Genomic DNA, 17566 nt, shown 5'->3' with positions numbered 1-17566 from the left:
CTTTTGTGGCCACAGAATCTTTTGTCCACACCCCTCCCCCTTCCCCAACTATCGTATAACCTACCACCAGCATTCTGCCTGATTCTACCATTCCCTGCTGAGCCTCAGAGCTGGCCATGGTACCAATGGCCTGCCTGGCTGCTGCTGCACCTGAGAGGTCACCCTTCTCCCCCCCTCCCCCCCACCAGTATCTAAGGTGTACACTGGCTGCTGGGGACATGGCCATAGAGGGACCCTGCACTGACTGCTTACTCCCCTTACTTCTCCTGGTGGTCACCCCATCTGCTATCTGAAGCCTGCACTCTGGGTATGACTACCCGAGTAAAAACCCCATCTGTGAGGTTTTTCAGCACCCACGTGGTCCTGACTACACCCAGCTCCACCTCCAGGTCCTTTACCTTCTCACTCAAGAGCTGAAGTTGGGAACACTCGCAGCAGATGTAGTCATCAGGGAGACCGTTAAGTGCTCTACAATTCCACAACTTACTGGAGGAGCATTTCACTGCTTGAACGAGTGGCACCTACCTAACAAGGTGAAAGTTGGCCAAATTAACCTTGTTCACAAAAAGAAAGGCAAGGACTAATTAGGAAGAGTCAACATGGTTTTATGCCATGGAAATCTGATTGTTAATTTTTTGAGGTAATAAAGAAAATTGATGGTAAACATGATTTTCATAGAAAGGTTTTTGACAAGGTCCTGCATGGCAGGGTGACCTAGAAGGTTAAGGCACAAGGGATATGAGGCTTGTTGGCAAACTGGATCCAAAATTATCTTGGTTATGAGAGACACTGGGGACTGGTGGATGGGTGTGCTGTCTTCCTGGTGAAAAGTCAATTACAAGTGATGTACCTCAGGCATTATCGCTGCAACCTTTATTGGTTGTAATATACACAAGTAACTTTGATAAGAACGTAGGTGGTCTGATTGCTAAGTTGCTGGAGGGGCAGGTAGCAAAAGATCATCTAAGAATACAGCAGGACATAGATCAGCTGAAAAGTTGGACGGAGCTGCAGTACTGGATGTATTGACAGACATTGGGGTGCAAGCCCACAGCTCCCTGGAAGTGGCAACACAGGTGGAAATAGTTGTGAAAAATGCTTTTGGCATGCTTGCCTTCACAGGCTGAGACAGAGTCTAACAATTCAGGCGTTATGCTGTAGTTGTACAAAACATTGGTTAGATGACACTCGGAGTGTACAGTTCTGGTCACCACACTACAAGGATGTGGTATTAAAAGAGTACAGAAGAGGTTTAAGTGGGTGTTGCATGGAATGGAGAGTTGTAATTATAAAGAAGAGAACAGCGAGGCTTATGGTTTATATCCACTGGAATGCAGAAAGCTGAGGGGTGACCATAAAGAGGGGATCAGATAGGATAAGATTATCAGTGCCTTTTTCCAGAACAGGAATCCAGAACTAGAGACCAGATATTCAAGGTGAAAGGGAGAGATTTATAGGAAATGAGTAGTGCCTTTCCCCAAAAAGAGAGTGATGAATATCCAGAACAAGCTGCCCGAGAGGTGGGAACGGACATGTTTAAAAAGACTTTGGGACAGGGACTTGGATAAGGAAGGCATAAAGGGATACAGGCAAATGTCACACACACACACGCACGCATGCATACATCTCCAACCCCAGGACAGGCTGTCTCCAATATTTGTCACCAGATTCTCAGACTCACAGACATTCGGCCTCCATATTTGGACTTCATCCTAGGACTTGCCGACCAGAAGTTTGACCTTCGTGCCTTGACTTCTGGATTCATGTGGACCTCTGACACTGGTGATCCAGGGAAGTCACCGTTTTGTGACTCCTGCCCATACCTGAGACTTGCCGCCTACATGGACTTCCAACCTGGGACTAATCTCTGTCCTGGGCATCACTGGTCTATTCCGCACTTGCTGACATGACTTCTGGGTTTGCCGCCATTTGACTGCGGAGCACTGCGAACTGGACTCGAACTCCTGCCCACTCTTCACTAACTATCCCTGACTTTTAACTCTCCCTCATCCCTGTCCCTAAACCTTAACCTGATCCCTAACTCCCCTCGCTGTCCCCAAAAGCATCCCTACAAACCTAAAAAGAACACCAAGTCTGAGCCATGACCTTGATGGACATTGCAGCTTGGCGCAGTCTTGACAAGAAGCCCACCTCTGTGCTGTATGATTTAATGCAAGGCTCAACCAGCTGGGCTGTACTTATTGAAGATCTTTTTAAAACTTGTAAGATCTTTAGGGATTAAGGGAGCATGCGTCCCTTCATTGTAAAGTTTCAGAATAAAAGGACAACAATTTAAGATGAAGAAAAAGCTGGTCTCTGAAAGGACTGAGATCTTTACAATTACCTTGCCACAGAAAGCTGACGAGGCTGAAGCCTTGAATACATGCAAAGCTGAGATTAATAGAAATTCAGACAACAGGGAAATAAAGGGTTACAGGGATAGAGCTGGAAGGTGGAGTCCAGGGAAGATGAATCAGCTGTTACCTTACTGAATGATGGAGCAGGTTCAAAGGGCTGAATGGCCTAGTCCTGTTTCAGTTTCTTGTACTCTTATCATTGGTGCACATTGGCAGTGGGTATTATCTACAAAGTGCACTGTAGTTATTCGTCCGGGCTATCTGACAGCACATCCAAAACCAGCAGGCTCTCCTACCAAGGACAAGGACACAGATGAAGGGAATACAACCACCCGCAGGTTCTCTTCAAGACCTTCTGACTTGGGAATGTACCACTGGCTGTAAAACCTTGAACTCTCAACCCAACACCATTATGAAATTACCTCACCAGATGGACTGCAGCAGCAGTTGTAAGTAGATGGCTCATCAACATTTTCTCTAGAGCAGTTGTGGATGGTCAATAAATGTAGACATTGTCAGTGATATTCCAATCCCAGAAAAAGGATAAAGAAAAATAAAATCTCGGTGAGGGAGCAAAAATTTGAAGCACGCAGTTGAATTGTAAATGGCTCTTAATTGAATTAGCATGGAAATAGTATCCTGCTGAAAGTTTTCTGGTAACCACACTCTGCAATAAAAAATGACCCTAATAAAATTAAGTACACCAGCAATAGTTCCAGGACAACTTCAGTAAAGCACAAATGGACACTCAGGCACTTTATAATTTGGCACGTTTCGCATTACATGACGCATTACATTCCTTTATATTCAGCAAAAGTACAACTGTATAATAAAACAGTTCAATTATTAGACTGCAAACAGATTCACAACTTTAAAAGAAAATGATGGCTTTTCAGTCAATGCTTATTCCAGCAAACTGTTAAAGTCTGATAAATAAGTGCCTGCAGTGCTATCTTACTACAAAAATATCCTGTTGCCATGGCTCAGTAACCAATGATTCCTTTTCCTGCCCCTCCTCTTCCCCTTCTGACGTTAGCAGCACATTATCTTTGGTCAATAGGACCAAACACTACAACACTTTGATAGTAACCATCCTGCTTTGGGAAGATTTTGTACAGAATTGTCAATTCATCCAAGAAACCCTCTGTTTCTGTTAATAAAAGTAAATTGTTTTACAGTCACTTAACTAAGCACCTGGATTAGTTATCCATGACAATCAGTATACTGAAAACCACTTCTAGAAATAAAAATAATATTCTAAAATTATGAAACTTCCTATGATAGAAAAAACTTGTTAAAACTTGTATCTAATGTTAAAATTCAGGAGAACATTAATGGTGAAGAGACAAGCCAATATACAACATTTTAAGATACTCTAGACCACTGTACTTCAGTGGACCTTAAGAAATAATTTTATATTAAAGATATTCAAATAAACAATGCTTATTTTAGCAATGAATTGAATACAGTCAGCAATTATAAAGGGATTAGAATAAAAATTGTCTTTCATAATGAAAAATGTTTCACTATTCTGAATACTTCAATGTCAAGGAAACATCACTGTTCAAAGCTGGGAGCTATATAGTAAAGACAGCTTGGTTACAGCACAGTTTCATAAACATCAATGGGATAAATGAGCCATGAATTGTTTTAGTTATGGTGTTTGAGACAGAGCAGTTCACAGGAAACAGGCAAAACCCTCCTGGTATTCTCCAATACAGTGCCACAAGTTTCCGCAAGTCTGCCTCAGGAAGTGGACAAGGGCCCAGTTTAATGTCTCACTTGAAAGTCTACACTTTTGGGGGTGCTGCACTCACATGTGCCAGGACCTCAGCCCAGATAATGCATTTAAGTTTCTGGCACAAGTTTCAATGTACACAAGTCTAACTAAAGAGGCAAGAATCTGGTAACATGCGGAGTTCTGCAGATGCTGGTATCTGCAGAATCTGTTTTTTTCCCCCCTTGAGACAAAATGAGTGTTTTAGTAATTATGCACTTATTTTTGAAGCAGTGAGAAACAGAATTAGGTACTGATTTTGGGCACCTTGAGTGACGTTATTGCTCCTAAATTGCTTTCAGGATGCACATGTATGCAAACAGATGAGAGATGAAATTTGTTTTGAGTTATCATATTGGTGAGGGTATGGTACAAATGTAATGAAATAACTCTCATTGCCCAGGATGAGCATAACTCCAATGATGGTTAAAAAACAACACCATTAGATAATACAGCCAAGTTGACTGGTATCCCACATCGAGTAACTCACATCCTAATCTACAAAAAACAAGGATCATCATGGAATATTTATCTGAATGAGTGCAACTATAAAAACACTCAAAGCTCAGTACCATATCAGAAAAGTGGCATATTTGACTGTTACCTCCATCCACAATCCTAAACATTTTTTCATTCACTACTGGCACACTGCGGATGTAGTGCAGATGATCTGCTGACACTGCTTCTTCTTGTCTAGACCATTCCAGCAACATCTCCAAAACCCTTGAACCCCACCACCAGGGAAGATAAGAGCAGAAATTGTCTGGGACCCACAGCACCTCAAGGTTCTCTCCAGCTCAGGCAATATGCAGTCTTGCATATGCATTGCTTGTTCTACACTGTTGCTGGATTTAAATCGTATAACTCCCTACCCAAGAGAAGTCAAGAATTACTTTTGCTAGGAATGCAGTGGTCAAAGCTAGTAGTTCTCCTCCATTTTCTCCAGTACAATTAGGTATTCACAATAACACACACACACACACACAATGTCAGAGGGACTCAACAGATCAGGCAGCATCTATGGAAATGAATGAACAGTCCAACTTTCAGACTGAGACCCTTCGTCACGACAGGTGTGCACAAATAAAAGTTTTCCTTTCCAGCAGCACCCAGATCTCAAAAAAATGAACAAAAGCCAACACATGCACAGTAGCTTGAAGTACACAGATCCTGAAATCAATGTTCAACACCAGTTCGATTCTTAAAAGTCACCTTGGAACTCAAAAGACTCTTGTCAATGTCCTTGTAACACTCAGCCAAACAAGTGCTCCACCATCCTCTCACCTGTTCAAAGGAATCATCTACTATTTACATGGCAGTTAGTGGTAATTTTAAACTAGGTTTTGGTGTAGTATCTATGAAAAGTTTAAAATACTTGTAGTATTTCAACCTGCAACAGCATGCAGTGAGTGGGCAGCAGATGTTGAGGTCTTTTTACTGATTCCAAGACTTTAGCATGAACCAATTGTTCTCTGTCGAGGGGCACATGATAGGCAAGGCCTTTGCATATAAAGTGATTTGGACAAAGAGCAGAGGGCGCATGGAGCAGAAGGTGATCCTGGGATAGAAAGAGATGGCATGCACCAGAAGCAAATCTTCAGCTTATTTTTAGGAGAAACCCAAGTTCCAGTCAAGACATTTTTAAAAAATTGAAATCCGTTACCTGCTGTAGCTAGAACTGTAACATTAGAGCAGGGCATGAGCTGCAATGCCAAAGGCTGCCAAGGTGACTGTGGTAATGTCCTTACCAATTGTACCTTGGAAGCAAAAGAGGCTGCATTTCCTCAACCACTGGATTACCCAGTTTCTTTGTAACAGGTATGATTCCTTCATTCTATGACTGTGCTTACTGGGTTATCAGCAACTGAGTGATCATAACAAACCAAATGACATCTCGGACCAATAGGCAGCAAACTCACCCGTGGCTATAAGGGTAATCCAAAATAGGTACAGTCTGCAAAACAAGAATTGATTTCGTAGTTGCATACGAGATAGAGCTGGTGTGATGAAATAATGTATCTGTTACTTGGATTACTCTTGAGGAGCCCTGCAGTGTTTGGGAGAATAGCAGTTAAGATAAATGGTGGTATATTTATATGAAGCACCATGGATCATCATGAGAGAGGAGTACATTCCAACCAAATATTCAATGTACAATTAGAAGAGCCATAAGGAAGAGGAAGAAGGTAAAGCAGGGTAAGCGTAGGGAGGGAGGAAGCAGGCAACTAGATTGCTGTTCTTGTTAAAGTGCTCAGGAAGATCTCATCCAAAAATTATACAGTATCCACAATGTAACTGGAACAAGTTCCCAACTCCTCAACTATCTCATCACCAATTACTTGGGATAGACACAGAATTGAAATTGAACATTACAAGCAAAATTACCCAATCAAACCATGTCATATGGGATGCAGATAACCAATCATTCTATGCATGCCTTTCGTGCCTAACGTGCAAGTGCCTTGTCTTTTGTAGTGCAGTTACACCTGTCTCAGCCACTACTACAGCTTGGTTACCTTCTCTGACCTAGAGGAGATGACCTCAAATTGCACAGGACTTGGAAAGACTGGATATATAGTAATTTGAACAATCTCAGCACAAGACATAGGAGCAGAATTAGGCCATTCAGCCCATCGAGTCTGCTCTGCCATTCCGTCACAGCTGATCTCGGATCCCACTCAACCCCATACACCTGCCTTCTCACCATATCCTTTGATGCCCTGACCAATCAGGAAACTATCAACTTCCACTTTAAATATACCCACGGACTTGTCTCCACTGCAGTCTGTGGCAGAGCATTCCACAGACTTACTACTTCCTGACTAAAAAAATTTGTCCTTACCTCTGTTCCGAAAGGTCATCCTCAATTTTGAGACTGTGCTCTCTAGTTCTGGATACCCTCAAAATAAAAAACATCCTCTCCAAACATCCACCTAATCTAATCCTTTCAACATTCGGTAGGTATCAATGAGATCCCTTCGCATTCTAAATTCCAGTGAGTACAGGCCCAAAGCTGCCAAACGCTCCTCATACGTTAACCCCTTAATTCCCAGAATCATTCTCGTGAACCTCTACTGGACTCTCTCCAATAACAACACACCCATTCTGAGATATGGGGCCCCAATCTGTTGACAATACCTCATTCGGCCTGACTAGTGTCTTATAAAGCCTCAGCATTATCTCCTTGCTTTTACATTCTATTATGCTTGAAATAAATGCCAACATTGTATTTGCCTTCTTTACCACAGACTCAACCTGTAAATTAACTTTCTGGGAGTCTTGCACGAGGACTCCCAAGTCCCTCTGCACCTCTGATGTTTGAACCTTCTCCCCATTTAGATAATAGTCTGCACTATTGTTTCTTTTACCAAAATGTATTATCATACATTTTCCAACACTGTATTCCATCTGCTACTTTTTTGCCCATTCTTCCAATCTGTCCAAGTCCTGCTGCAATGGCATTGCTTCCTCAGCACTACCTACCTCTTCACTTATCTTTGCATCATCTACAAACTTTGTCACAAAGCCATCAATTCCACTATCACCAGTGATCCCACTGGTGATAGCACAGGACAGTTAACATCTTAGTCCACGTGTATTCTGTAACTCACCTATCTTTGCATCATCTACAAACTTTGCCACAAAGCCATCAATTCCACTATCTAAATCACTGACAAACAATGTGAAAAGTAGTGGTCCCAATACTCACTCCTGAGGAACACCACTAGTCATTGGCAGCCAACCAGAAAAGATCCCCTTTATTGCCATTCACTGCCTCCTGCCTGTCAGCCATTCCTCTATCCATGCCAGTATCTTTCCTGTAACACCATAGGATTTATTCTTGTTAAGCAGCCTCATGTGTGGCAGCTCATCAAATGCCTTCTGAAAATCCAAGTAAATGACATCTTTGTCCACCCTGTTTGTTACTTCTTTGAAGAACTAGCAGATTTGTCAGGCAAGATTTCCCTTTAGAGAAACCATGCTGACTTTGACTTATTTTGTCATAAGTCTCTAGGTACCCAGATACCTCATCCTCAATAACAGACTCCAACACTTACCCAACTACTGAGGTTAGACTAACTGGCCTATAATTTCCTTTCTTTTGCCTTCCTTTCTGAGAGTGGAGTGATATTTGCAAACTTCCAGTCATCTGGGACCATGCCAAAATCAAATGATTCTTGAAAGATCATGACCAATGCATCTGTCATCTCTTCAGCAATCTCCCTCAGGACTGTGGGATGTAGTCCATCTGGCCAAGGTGCCTTATCCACCTTATAACCTTTGAGTTCGCCTAGCACTTTTCTTCTTTGTAATTGCAATGTTATTCACTCATGCTCCCTGATACTCACGGACCTCTGGCACTTGCTAGTGTCTTCCACAGTGAAGACTGATGCAAAGTACTCATTAAGTTCATCTGCCATTTATTTGTCCCCCATCACTACCTCACAAACATCATTTTCCAGTGGTCCAATGCCAACTCTCACCTCCCTTTTACTCTTTATATATAACCGAAACAACTTTTAGTATCATGCTTTATATTATTGACTAGTTTGTCCTCATATTTCAAGTTGGATAAGTCATTGGGACTGGATGGGATGTACCCCAGGCTACTGTGGGAAGTGAGGGAGAAGATTGTTGAGCCTCTGGCGATGATCTTTGACTCATCAATAAGGACAGGAGAGGCTCCAGAGGATTGGAGGGCTGCGGATGTTGTTCATTATTCAAGAAAGGGAGCAGAGATAGCCCAGGAAATTATAAGACAGTGAGTCTTACTTCAGTGGTTGGTAAGTTGATGGAGAAGATCCTGAGAGGTAGGATTTATGAACATTTGGAGAGGCATAATATGATTAGGAATAGTTAGCATGGCTTTGCGAAAGGCAGGTCATGCCTTATGAGCCTGATTGAATTTTTTTGAGGATGTGACTAAACATATTGATGAAGATAGAGCAGTAGACGTAGTGTATATAGATTTCAGCAAGGCATTTGACAAGGTAGCCCATGCGAAGCTTATTGAGAAAGTGAGGTGGTATGGGATCCAAGGGGAAATTGCTTTCTGGATCCAGAACTGGCTTGCCCACAGAAGGCAAAGAGCGGTTGTAGATGGGTCATATTCTGCATGGAGGTTGGTCATCAGTTGTGTGCCTCAGGGATCTGTTCTGGAACCCCTACTCTTCGTGATTTTTTATAAATGACCTGGAAGATGAAGTGGAGGGATGGGTTAGTAAATTTGCTGATGACACAAAGGTTGGAGGTGGTGTAGGTGGTGTGGATAGTGTGGAGGGCTGCCAGAGGTTACAGAGGGACATTGACAGGATGCAAAAGTGGGCTGAGAAGTGGCAGATAGACTTCAACCCAGATAAGTGTGAGGTGGTTCATTTTATTAAGTCAAATATGATGATAGAATATAGTATTAATGGCAAGTCTCTTGGCAGTGTGGAGGATCAGAGGGATCTTGGGGTCTCAGTCCATAGGACACTCAAAGCTGTTGCACAGGTTGACTCTGTGGTTAAGAAAGCAACCAGTACATTGGCCTTCATCAATCGTGGGATTGAGTTTAGGAGCCAAGAAGTAATGTTGCAGCTATATAGAACCTGGTCAGACCCCACGGAGTACTGTGCTCAGTTCTGGTTGCCTCACTATAGAAAGGATATGGAAACCATAGAAAAGGTGCAGAGGAGATTCATAAGGATATTGCCTGGATTGGGGAACATGCCTTATGAGAATAGGTTGAATGAACTTGGCCTTTTTTCCTTGGAGCGACAGAGGATGAGAGGTGACCTGACAGAGGTGTATACGATGATGAGAGGCAATGATTGTGTGGATACTCAGGGCTTTTCCCAGGGCTGAAGTGGCTAGCATGAGAGGGCACAGTTTTAAGGTGCTTGGAAATAGGTACAGAGGAGATGTCAGGGGCAAGTTTGTTTGTTTGTTTTTGTTTTTCTTTTTACGCAAAGTGTGGTGAGTGCAAGAAATGGGCTGTCGGTGACAGTGGTAGAGGTGGATACGATAGGGTCTTTTAAGAGACTCTTGGACAGGTATATGGAGCTGAGAAAAATAGAGGGCTATGGGTAACCCTAGGTAATTTCTCAGGTAAGGACACGTTTGGCACAGCTTTGTGGGCTGAAGGGCCTATATTGTGCTGTAGGTTTTCTATGTTTTATTTAATCTTTTCTCTTCTTGTAGGTTTTTTTTATTTGTCTTTTGTTGGACTTTAAAAGCTTCCCAATCATCCAACTTCCCACTCACATTTGCTACCTTATATGCCCTTTCCTTGGCTTTTGTAGCATGTGCTGCAAAAATCTAATCTTACTGGTGTCAAGCAAACACAAGGAAAAACCGTCACATGGCAAGTCAGAGATGTGTGCTCTCTTCCTAGAAGTGGACAACATATTTTGCTGTTCTGTTGACCCTGTATATTCCTTGGCTGACTATAATTCACACCTATGCAGTCTAAGGCCGCAGAAAGCTGAGCTTATATTAAAACACTCAGACACTGAATGATCACCATTTGAAAGTTGTGAAATCAGCTTTCAGACATTGGATCATGATTGGGTCTGCAGTGTGGGAATGGAATTTTGCAATATTTCCTTGCTGGCTCCCAGATAGATACAAAACTCTGAAATAAGCTGATACCAGTTTCCTCTAAACTCAAATCATGTGATTAGTGTCAATTTGTCAGGCTTCCCGGGGCACTTAAAAATTATCATGCATATTATCGGTCTTCATCTGCAGGCTGCCCATCCAAATCTTCATTTCAGATTCCTGCCATTGAGCTTGCATTTAACGATGCCCACTAATTAAATGGCAACTCCATTTTTGTTTCAGCTGCATGTCAGGGTCAAATTCTGCAACTGGGAATACTCTCTAGATTACACACTATCAATGAGTGAGCGAGTGGTTTTGCAAGTATGAAATCAAGTGTGGTTACATTTGCATGATCACCATTTTCTTCCTGTTCTTCTGCTGCCTAGCCATTTTGAAGTTTTGTCCATCCGAGACAAAAAATGCTTTCACTAATTTTGTCCACTTTGGCATTCATGACAACTTTGTGGTTTATATGATCACTTGCCCACTGCACCAATTGTTTTTTAAAATTGTTTAATGAGTTGGCATAGTAGGTTGGTGGGAACTAAACCTACCAACTGCGGAGTCAAGGCCAATACTGTGTCAATGGTGTGACAAAATACACATTAAAAAAAATCAGAGAATTATGGAAGTGTTATAGCAAACCATTCCTCCATGAGAGTTTATGGCCGCTACCAGCAGAACAATTCTGACAGTTAGATTCCCCAGAGCCCAGCAGATTCTTTTCTCTCAAGGCTTATCCAACTTTTCAAAAGCAGAGTTATTCTGTTTTGACCACCCTACATGCAGCAAATTGTGGATCATAATTACTCTCTCCATAAAACAAAATCTTTCCTCAGACGCCTTGTACCTTTTGTCTAAAAAAAATTAATCTGTGCCATTTAGTCCTTGAACCATCCAGTAATGAAATCAACTTTCTGGTATTGATCCTAACCAATCTCTACTTTCCAACTTCCTTGTTTCTAAGAGAGCATCCTCAGTTTCTCCACACTAATGTTATAGCTAGATTTCTTCACCGCCAAAGTTAGTCTCGTAATTCTTTTCTACACTCTCTATTCCCATCCTTCCTACAAGTTAGGGACCAGGATCAAATGCAATACTCCTGTGGAGTCTTGCTTCTATTGTCAATGCTTCCTACAGGTTCAGTTTAAGAATACTAGCAGTACAGGAATAAGGCATTGATCCCCCTGGATACGCATACTCAGTCATTCAGTATGACATGGCTGATTATATTCCTCAGCACTACCTGCCTGCATCATCATATTCCTCGATCCCGTTAACAAACCTTCTCTACTATTGAATAATCTGTTTAGGCATCTTGGGATCACACATACTCTACCAGCCACGTTTGATATGACCCAATTGGGTCATAGCCTTTTCTTTCTCTTTCTGCCAAAATGTACTGTTTCATACTTCTCTGTATAAAATTTCTTCTGCAACCTGTCTGACTATTCAGACAGCTATATCTTCCTGTAGCCTGTTACAATCCTCCTCTCCAATGACCACACTTCCAAGCTTGGTGTCAGAAACAAATTTAGATATGGTTTCCTGTGCACTAAGTTGTTAACATCTATCAAAAAAGTGGCTCCAACATGTACCTCTGCGAAAAATCTCAGTGTACCACCCTCACTTTAAAAACAAATCAACCATTCACTACTACCCTCTATGTTAAATGGCAACTTCAACAATAACACATCATAATAATTGACTTTATGCTTTGCTGTATATTCACTACCCAAGGCCACAGGGCATTTTTTTGCCAAGCAGCTTTCTAACATAGCAGCTGATACTTGCAAAGATCAAAGAATTGGTTTTGAGCAAGTTAAACCTCCAACCAATATCTTTGTTCAGCTTTTTGTCGTAAATGGGAGCCAGTTTCAGTGCTTAATGTAAATTGCAAGCAAACAAAAAGTCTGAGGTTAAAAGGACAACTTTGCAAGCATACATCACAGTCTGTCGAGCACAGACTGATGGCCCACAGCAGGGGCTGGCTGCTGAAGAGATGCAGTACAAGACAATCAGGTTATGCTCATTGGTCTGTTTAGAACCAGACAATGCTGGTTAAATTATTTAGTTCAAGGAAACTTGCAGACCAGATTGATACTGTCACTTTGCACATGCAATTTATAATCTATTTACTGTTGAAAAGTTGGTGTGCTCAGAGTCCACTTCATAGCATTAATTGTGGGTATCTGGGAACTCTGTCCCTAGAAGCTTTTAGACCTTTTGTTTAAAGTTATCTGGAAAATATATCACATGTGTGAAGTCACACAAGAAGCAAAATAGTACAAATGTTAAAGAGCAGTCAGACTTGATAGGAATGGTCCCTGAACAGCAAGAACAATGATAGAAAGTTGGGGCGATTAGACGCCATTCCTCTGCCTTCAATTTCTACAATGGATAATTAATTTGTCTGCAACTTATCGGAAAGCCTTTTTACCTTATGGAAATTATACCTGCATCTTGGACATCCTTTGTGTTTTAGAAATCATTTATAATAAGGAAACAGTTTATAAGATAACCACTTCTGAGTTTTAAATGCACCCCCAGCACCCAGGACATGCCCTTTTCTCACTGTTACCATCAGCCAGGAGGTACAGAAGCCTGAAGGCACACACTCAGCGATTCAGAAACAGCTTCTTTCCCTCTGCCATCCAATTCTTAAATGGACATTGAACCCATGAACACTACCTTACTTTTTAAATATATATAATTTCTGATTTTGCATGATTTTTAATCTATTTAACATACATAAACTAATTGATTTACTTTATTATTTTTCCCTCTTCTATATTACGTATTGCATTGAACTGCTGCTGCTAAGTTAACAAATTTCACAACATACGCCGGTGATAATAAACCCGATTCTGAAAAGAGTTTCAAGAACTTTATCTGGATTTAAGTGAGCATCACTAAAAATAAACCAACTGTTTAAACTACTTTGTTAGCTGGAAGTATCTCCTCCTTGGCAGAGAAGGGGGACCCAGTGCTAAAATAATAGGTATTGGCAGCTAAACTTGCTGAGGAGAATAAACAGAAAATTGAACTAGTTTTGAAGAGAAGGTAGCTATAGTCTACCCTCCCTTTAATGAGGGTACCCGTAGCTATCTGTATTCAATAAGGCTCAAGATCTTTGTTTTAGTTTAGAACTTCACGGTCAGCAAACCCAATGCCATCAGAATTCAAAGCAATTCCGTCTGAACTCTTATCCCACATAGCACAGAATGATCCAACCTTCTTGGGACAGAAAACAAGCAAAAAAAAGAGAAAAAATACCAAAGCGAAGAGAATTATTTTGAGTATTTCATTCTCTGGCACCTAGACTATAAAACATATTTTCAAAAAGTTCCTAAACACATGCTTCACAGCAGAAAGGTGCAAGAACTATCCAGTCAGGACAACAATTTAGTTTTTGCAGAATTATTGTTACATTAGATCTAAAGATGCATTTGCATGATATCCAATATGTACTTGTATTTTGATAATCAAATTTTGTTATACCCTTTCGATAATTTTGACATTTCGATTTGAAGGTTCTATTGTTCTGAATTTCCCCTTCCTTCCTTCTCCACTAGCAAATTAAACTTAGAATTAAAAGTGTACTATTCATGAGTGAAGTAAGTATCACACAAACTTTCTGGCAGCTTTCCACTCTAATTCTACAGACTATGGACAAAGCTGTGGGATTTTTTTTGACCAATGTGGGAGCCTTGACTAATGTCTTTCCTCCCTAGTGCAACAAGATGAATGAAAAGCTGATAGCCACAATAGCTAGTTCACCAAGTAACACCCCAAAGCATGTTATCAGGAATAACGTATTTTTGAATGCCCATAATAAAGTTCCTACAAATGGCATCTTCATGTTATGACCAGACAATGATGAATTACGAATGTTGAGCACAAGTTATTAGCCATGACACTGGGGATACCTCATTCATTCTGGTACATTCACCTGAAGGCACAATGGGTCCAGGGTTAATATCCTGTCTGAAAGATCTACCGCCAAAGGTGAAGATCTTCAGGATCTCATTGTAATGTTATCATTGTTCATATGCTGAAAAACTTGGAATGGGTCTTGATCCTGCAAGCTCCACAGACCTGACACTGCTACAGCCAGTGGTTATCTGCTACAGATGTGCTATAGCACACTATTACTAGTGTGTGTGCAGACACACCCAGCCCTGAGACACCAGGCAAGGTCATTTGATTCCAAATAATTGGTTTATTGATCATTACAGAACGTCTGTCTGGTGCTTCCACTCACTCCCCTCTCCCTTCCCCTTTTCCCAGCCATGACTCCCCTCTCCCTTCCTCTTTTCCCAACCATGATTCCCTTCTCCCTGCGCCCTTCCCCCCCTCAGTCCACAATAGGGACACGTAGGTGAGTGACAAGTCTGATTCCAATGTCATAATTTTTTTGCAGCCGTACAGTGCAATACATAAAATTACTACAATACTGTCTTAAGCATTAAGTACTGAAGGTAAAACAAGATTTTTTTTTACTATTTTAGTAAATAATTGCCTATTCAAGCTAGCACTCAACTCTTATTTTCCAAATTTAAAAATAATGCCTACTGATGTAAATTCTTCAAGAAGTAAAAGCTTTAAAAAGTTAGTGAAAAGGATTAAGTATTTGCAAAATAATACGCCCAAGTCTGCTTTCATACAGGTATCTTTAAATTAATTGTGTATATATTTTTAAAGGCAAGCACTCAACTACAAGCAGCTAAGGTGATTAAAATTTATAACGAGGGGAAATAGATATTTCAAAAGTTAGATTAAGTCATCACCATTGATGTTCGTCTTTCTAAATTCCTGAATTACAGAATTGCAACATTTGCAGATAAAGTCAAGCTTAAATACAAATAAGGACAAGGTCAGCAGCACATCACAAACAAACTAGGAGTATTGTGAAAATGTAGAACAGAAAAGTCAAATTTACAACAGATGCACAAAATAATCAACAACAATGTCTTAGTAATTGAAAACAGGATAGATGATGAGGGTTTGAATATGGGCCAAAACCAAGGCAAAGTAGAGGAAAGCTAATTAAATAAAGGTAACCGGCTACAACTCCCAACTTGGACAAATTGTAATTCAACTTAATAAAACATTATCACCATTGTGGTGACCATTAATGTTTAGTATAGCCTCTATAAGGAAAAACAAAGGGGCAGAATTTCACCATTAAAAATAGGTTGCATATCCTGGTAATTGTATACAAAATCCAATAATTTATAATCTTCAGATGCAAAAAAAAAACACCCATGTTTCCATTCTTCCTACCTTAAAAACAATAAATGGCTGAATTCAGGCTCGCCATTTATCACTCATTAGATGGCGCACTATGAAGATTGTCAAGTACGACTTTGTCATGACTGAAAGAAGATCATAGTTGGGAGCTTAACATCCAAGGATACACATTGTATCAAAAGGACAGGAAGGTCAGCAGAGGGTGTGGGTGGTTAAAAATGAAATCAAGTTCTTAGGAAGAGGTGACATTGGATGAGAAGATGTAGAATCCTGTGGGTAGAGTTAAGAAACTGCCATAGACCCTGAATGGAGTTATAGTCAGGCCTCTGAATATAACAGTAGCCAGAATGTGGGATATAATTTTCAATGGGAAATAGGAAAGGCATGTAAAATGGGCAATGTTATGACAGTAAGGGGGGGGGGATCTTCAATATGCAGATAGATTGAGAAAGCCAGATTGGCGCTGGATTCCAAGAGACTAAATTTGTAGAAAGGCTAGAGATGGTTTTCTAGAGCAACTTGTGGAAGAGCACACTTGGGGGAAGGCAGTTCTAGATTAACTGTTGTGTAATAAACTAGATTTGATTAGGCAGATTAAGGTAAAGGGGCCCTTTGGTGGCAGTGACATAATATGTTGAACTCACCCGACAGTTTGAGAGGGAGAAGGTAAAGTCAGATGTATTAATATTACAGTGGAATAAAGGGAATTAGAGGTATGAGTGAAGAGCTGGTCAAAGTTGAATAGAAGGGACACAAACAGGGATGATGGCAACAAATATTGGAGGTTCTGTGAGCAATTTAGAAGGGCAGGATGGATACATCACAATGAATAAGTAGTATTCTATAGGGAGGATGAGGCAACTGACTGACAAGGGAAATCAGAGACAGCATAAAAGGAAAAGTGATGGCATATAACATAGCAAAAAATGAGTGGCAAGTTAGAAGATTAGGGAGTTTTTTAAAAAAAAAACCAACAGAAAGGCAACTAAAAAAGCCATAAGAAAAAATGAAAAAGGAAACCTGACCAGTAAAATAAAGGAGGGTACCAAAAGTTTTTTCTGCTATATAAAGAATAAAGAATGCAAGAGTGAATATTGGACCTTTGGAAAATGATGCTGAAGAGGTAGTAATAGGGGAGAAAGAAATGGTGGATGAACCTCGTAAGTATTGTGCATCAGTCTTCACTGTGGAAGACACCAGCAGTATGCCAGAAATTCGAGTGTGTCAAGGGGCAGAAGTGAGTGTAGTTGCTATTACCAAGGAGAGGGTGCTTGGGAAGCTGAAAAGCAGGCAAGACACCTGGACAAGACGAACTACACCCCAGGATTCTGAAAGAGGTATCTGAAGAGATGAAGGTATTAGTAATGATATTTCAGGAATCACTAGATTCAGGAATTGTTCCTGAGGACTGGAAAATTGCAAATGTCAGTCCACTCTTTAAGGGAGGGAGGCAGAAGGACATTACAGGCTAGTTAGCCAGACTTCAGTGGTTGGGAAGATGTTGGAATCCACTATTAAGGAAGTAGTTTTGGGTACTTGGAGGCACATGATAAAATAAGCCAAAGTCAGCATAGCTTCCTTGAGGGGAAAATCT

The 17566-nt window shown here is 40.8% G+C and overlaps 1 protein-coding gene and 1 long non-coding RNA gene across 3 annotated transcripts in view; one reads left to right on the top strand and one right to left on the bottom strand.

Annotated features, from left to right (window-relative positions):
• LOC134342376 (3',5'-cyclic-AMP phosphodiesterase 7B-like) overlaps window positions 1–17566 on the bottom strand; it is a 173070-nt gene that overhangs the window by 86166 nt on the left and 69338 nt on the right. The gene's annotated exons all lie outside the window — the stretch shown is intronic.
• The window catches only part of LOC134342380 (uncharacterized), a 62418-nt gene continuing 47433 nt past the window's right edge, over window positions 2582–17566 (top strand). Inside the window, exon 1 of the long non-coding RNA XR_010017011.1 lies at window positions 2582–2806. This is a non-coding gene — a long non-coding RNA (uncharacterized LOC134342380). The remainder of the gene's footprint in view (window positions 2807–17566) is intronic.

This window comes from Mobula hypostoma, chromosome 2 (genome assembly GCF_963921235.1).
Source record: "Mobula hypostoma chromosome 2, sMobHyp1.1, whole genome shotgun sequence".
Lineage (NCBI taxonomy): Eukaryota > Metazoa > Chordata > Chondrichthyes > Myliobatiformes > Myliobatidae > Mobula > Mobula hypostoma.
Note: the sequence above shows the minus strand (reverse complement) of the source record. Positions and strands in the feature narration are given on the sequence as shown.